The following is a 5,638-nucleotide window of genomic DNA, read 5'->3' as shown; positions in this document are numbered from 1 at the left end:
TACCAAATAACGTGCCAGCGACGTAACTTTGTGATTCCCATATTCGTCGTAGCGACGTTATTTGGTACGTTGCTGGAACGTGATGAGTACGTCTCCACGACCAAACTGGCACGTCGTGAGCACGTTACTATAAAGGACCACATTGGTCGCGGCGACGTTCCAAATAACGTACCAGCGACGTAACTTTGTGATTCCCATATTCGTCGTAGCGACGTTATTGCGTTACGTTGCTAGGACGTGGCAAGTACGTCCTAACGACCAAACTAGCACCTTCCCAGTATTTTTAATATTTGCTTCTCACCTTTAGTCCTGTCCGAGGATGTGTTCCTACCACCTTGAAATCAGTATATAATGACAAACTCAAACATTTTCTGCTGTAAAAAACAAACACTAAATCCTTGTTTTCAAATTGTTGTAGTTTTTGTAAATATATTCACTGCATACATGCAAACCAATGCAAAATCATTAAATTCCAACAGAAAATCAGCAAAAACACAGTGCATTCATTTATTAAATCACCATTTATTCAGTTATTTTCTACATATACTAAGCCATTGCATTTTAAACATGACACCTATTATTTAACCATGTAAAGTGTAGCCAAGTCATTAGCACAGATAATTGAACACATCACATAAAGTACATAGTAATCAAAGAATAATACAACCACTGATTAAAATGTTTTACTTTTACTGAAAAATATTAAATATTTAATTAATGATGGGTATAGTATAATAATAGTTATCAGTAGCCTACTCTTATTAACACAACTCCCCTAGTTTGGTACAAAAATACTGATACAAAGATAGAAACAATTCAGTAGTGATTTCTGTATTACTTTAAGTTCATTTGTTTTCTGAGTGTCCTGTGTATGAAACACCTGCTACAAATATCTGGTGGTGAAGTGCTTTAATATTGCTTCACTCTCAGAAGCAAAACCTAAACAATTACTAAAGGACCGTAATTCTTCTCAGAAGATAACAGAAATAAAGAAAATAGCAACATTAATAAACGGTAAGAGCATGTTAATATAACAATGTAGAGATTACATCTCCCCTGTATTAGGCCCACCCAAAAAACATACAGTAAATGAGCCTGTTGACTTTTTCAGAAAAATCTGAGATCTGTCCCCAGCTGTGGAGAAGACTCTTTGCTGAGAATTTAGGTTGTGGACAGTTGTGAGAGAAAAAGAAGAATGTCTTTCTTACCACAGCAGCAGAAGGTACTCTCTTCTGAAGAAAGGATAGGAGGGTGACACTTCACTCTTGATCTACTCTTGGAGAGTTGATGAGGAGTTTTGCTAAAGAATAAGGTTCCTGCTCAGCACTTGGTCTTATTCAGCAAAGAGTACCTCTAATGCAGTGCCACATACTCCAGATTCTTTGCAAACTTGAAACTTTTAATAAAATTGACCATATTATTGTAGTCAGGTTTATTGTTTTTATTATAACACATGGCATATGTATGAGAAAATTATGTCAAAGGTGTTTTTCTTCCTCTTCGCTATCCTGAGGCTGTACTGTCAATATCCTTCTCTGGCAGCTGAAAGGGAGAATAACCTCGTTAATGTTGCTACTGTATGTACACACAACCAGTCAAAATCTGCAGTCTTTCAGTTTTTTTTAATGTTTTTCGACACACCAAAGCTATATTTATATTTAACTTACAATACAATAATAGTGTGAAATATTTTAATTTAAAATACGTTTTCTGTTGTTTTTCAAATAGACTTTAAAATGCATTTCTTTCCTGTGAGGCAAAGGTGAATTTTTCAGTAGCCTTTACTCCAGTCTTCAGTTTCACATGATCATTCTCATATGATTTGATGCTCAAAAAACATTTTTGATTATTATCAATGTTGAAAACAGTTGTGCTACTTAATATTTCTGTGTAAACTGTGATTTTTTTTTAGGATAATTTTATAAATACATAGTTAAGGTTTAAAACCTTTTTTTTTTTTTTACTTTTGTAACATTATAAATGTTTTTACTACCACTTCAGATCAGTTTAATGCATCCTTGCTATTAAGGTCTTCATAAAGAAAAAAAAAACTTAAGTGACTCCAACCTAGTGTACACAACTAAATTGGGCAACACAGCATATTAGAATGATTTTGAACACTTACAACTGGAGTATTGATGCTGAAAATTCAGCTTTGAATTTAAATGAAGACACATCTTGTAATAAACAATGCACAGATTGCAAAGAACTTACATTCTGATGATTACTTCATTTTCCTCACGGCTGCCTTCCTCAGTCATTCCTAGGCCTTCTCATTTTTCACCTTTCCCTTGAATCCACATAAAATATAAATAAAACTAATTAACCAATTAATTTTATAGACAGTTTGAATACGTTTGTATAAAACTGCAAATCTTCCTTTTAAAATCAGTTATTCTCCAGCTTCTAAAGGAAAGGCACAATCTGTAGCCATGTTCACAGAGAATTTGATCTTACTATTAGGTGTCCTGGCTAGGGGATTTAGCTTAAAACCTATTCACGAAATTCTTAAGAGTCCACAATAACCAAAAAGAGGGATACGTCATTTGCATTGACTTTTTTTCTTTGTTAAATTTCCACACTTAGCATGGGTTGGAGCTCTTAATACAAAGTGCACCAGATAGAAAAAATTTAGTTTAAAATGTACAGTACATACTTTTGTACACTAGACCATGCCCCCAGACAGACGAAGGTCCAGCCCCCAAAGTCTCAAACAAATCCTGTGGGAAACACAGCAAAGTGATGTGGTTGTGTATGATTTAGAAATAGGGGAGTCTTACATTGGTCAAATTCAGGCCAACTCAAATATTTTTTAAACATGTTTAAAAATGATCAGGAGCACAGGAGGTGCTCATGAAGGCAGTGGTTTACAATTGTGGTCCAGGTGACCCACAGCACTGCACATTTTGTATGTCTCTCTTGTTAAACCCACCTTCTTCAGATCATCAGCTCTTTAGGAAAGAGCTTCATGAACAAATCTGTCAGTAAAGAGAGATGTGCAAAATGTATAGTGCTGTGTGTCCCCAGGTCCAGGTTTGAAAACCACTGTTGTAAGTTACCATGACATATGACAATCATACGAGCATCAACAATTTCACAAAAATGTCTCCTGACTGAGGAAAAAACAAAATCATTCACAGGCTCTGGAATTAGACTATCAATTGGTATCTATCTAGCTATGAGTAATTGAAATGATAAATCCAACCCTGTGGATTACCTGTCTCTCCTCCTGAGCATTTTGTTGTGTGGGTCCAGGAAGGATACTGCAGCACAACTCCTTTAACCATGAGAAAATGCAGTTCCAGCATGTCTTCACATCCAGGACAACAGAAGGGTCAGGGAGGCCTGAAATATAAATATTTAAGCCACTTAAATCAATTTAAATCTATATTTGTGCCTGAGTGACACTGAAACAATGAGGTTTAGTTTTTCACTGAGGATTTGCTGGGTTCTTTTGAACACAGTCTTCATGATGGATGATCTCTTGATCCTGGATCCTTTCTGCCATACACTTAGAGCTGGTTTGGATGTCATGTGGTTGTGTCTAAAATACAAATAGCAGCACCATTAGTCCTGTTGCTTTATATATATTTTTTGGTACTGAACAAGTCAGGAACCAAATCAGTAAGTTACCTGTACTTGATACCCATCCCTAATCATAATCATGATTGTCGTGTTGCTGCTGCCCAGACTCTCTCTCCACCTGTTATTAAAAAAAGTATGTTAGTTTTGAATAAAACATTGATAAAACAATGAACAATGAATAAAGCATTCAAACTACTACTTAAAAAAATAGGCTCAATACATTTAGTGCAATAATATGAAAAATTATCCAGAGACCAGCTTTGAGGACGTGCCCACGACGTTTCTGGGACCTTAGCCAAAATCCTTAAACTACTACATAGTAACAATGAACATCATTTCTAATAAGCAACTCACTGAATGACTCAACTGGTTCACTGGCAGTAAGGACATAAAATAGTGAACTATTTATTGGATACATATTTGTTAAAACTAAAGTATCAGATCTGTTTGTCAATGAAAAGTCACTAGCATAAAAATGATGCAAGTTATGTATGTAAAAATGTTGTATGTAAAAACCAATAACATGTAACGAGCAAATTACACCATTTACAGGCCTGTTAATCGACAGGAAAGCAGGACATTATTAATCCCACATACACTGAATGGGATTTCGGCAGCCTCGGTCTAATTAAAAGTTTATATAACATCAGTGGTTTATATTTAAGTTTACAATACGGCTAGGCTAGCATGAGCATAGTCAGATGCGAACGACAAGCAGTCAACGTTACTATTTTTTGTTGGCATCCTTCTGTCTCGAGAGACAATGGTTTGGAATCTGCACCCAGGTCAGTCTGTGGTTTGGTTGCAGACTCTGCTATGGCTGTAGAGTCCGATACGGGAGCGACAGCACCGCTGGCACTTGCTGCAGGTGTAAGCAGTGGTGGAGTCAGTGGGGGCAGGCTGAACGCTTTGCTGCCGGCGGGTCCTCTTCTCCTCCCACTGCATTTCTCTTTTTTCCTCGGCTAAAAGGACACCAGTCTTGACGGTGGATCGCCAATTCTCGCGGTCCGATGTCACTGCTTCCAAGCCAGCTGGGCAGATTCTGCACGCTTTCAAATCACGCTTGCAAGCGTCCTTGTAGCGCAGAATTGGCCGTCCAGTTGGTCGTGTTCCTGTGGCAAGCTCCCCATACAGAACGTCCTTTGGGATGCGACCGTCATCCATCCTGCACAGGTGGCCAAGCCAGCGCAGTCGCCTCTGTGTGAGGATGGTGAACATACTTGGCATACCTGCCTGAGACAGAATGGCTCTGTTTGTGATATGGTCCTGCCATGTAATGCTCAGGAGTCGCCTGAGGCAGCGCATATGAAAGGCATTCAGTCTTTGCTCTTGGCGAGAATATAAAGTCCAAGCTTCACTGCCATAGAGGAGGGTGCTCAAGACACATGCTTGGTACACCTTCAGTTTTGTTTTGAGTGTCAGCAAAGTGTTGTCCCAAGCCCTCTTTGCTAGTCGAGCCATGGCGGTTGCTGCTTTGCCTATCCTTATATTGAGCTCGACATCCAGGGATAGGTTGCTGCAGATGGTGGAACCAAGGTAGGTGAATTTTTCCACTACCTCCAGGGTGTGGTCGCCGATAGTGATTGCAGGAGTGGTGCTGACATCTTGAACCAATATGTTGGTTTTCTTGAGGCTGATGGTAAGGCCAAACTCTGTGCATGCATCTGCAAGGCAAGTGATGAGTCGCTGGAGGGCACCCTCAGTGTGTGCAGCAAGAGCAGCATCATCTGCAAACAGCATCTCCCGTATGAGTACCCTGCGGACCTTAGTCTTTGCTCTGAGGCGGGCGAGGTTGAAGAGGTTCCCATCGCTCCTAGTGTGGAGGAAGATCCCGTCTTCAGAGTTGCAGAAGGCATAGCGCAGGAGCAGGGAGAAGAACATGCCGAAGAGTGTTGGCGCCAGGACACACCCTTGCTTCACACCGCACCTGATTGGGAAAGGGTCTGAGGATGACTCGCCATACTGGACTGTGCCCGCCATGTTCTCATGAAATGATATAATCAGCTTCAGGAGCTTGGGGGGGCATCCAATCTTGTGTAGGAGAGTGAAAAGG

The 5,638-nt window shown here is 39.6% G+C and overlaps 1 long non-coding RNA gene across 1 annotated transcript; it reads right to left on the bottom strand.

Moving 5' to 3' along the window:
• Positions 1 to 502: 502 nt before the first annotated feature.
• LOC141293301 (uncharacterized) lies at positions 503 to 2,293 on the bottom strand. Its single transcript, XR_012340711.1, has 2 exons — positions 2,215 to 2,293; positions 503 to 1,542 (listed from the first exon to the last, which is right to left on the bottom strand). It is a non-coding gene; the product is annotated as an uncharacterized lncRNA (long non-coding RNA).
• Positions 2,294 to 5,638: the final 3,345 nt, after the last annotated feature.

Source organism: Garra rufa, chromosome 20 (genome assembly GCF_049309525.1).
Source record: "Garra rufa chromosome 20, GarRuf1.0, whole genome shotgun sequence".
Classification (NCBI taxonomy): Eukaryota; Metazoa; Chordata; class Actinopteri; order Cypriniformes; family Cyprinidae; genus Garra; species Garra rufa.
This window is presented reverse-complemented; position numbering and strand designations above follow the sequence as displayed.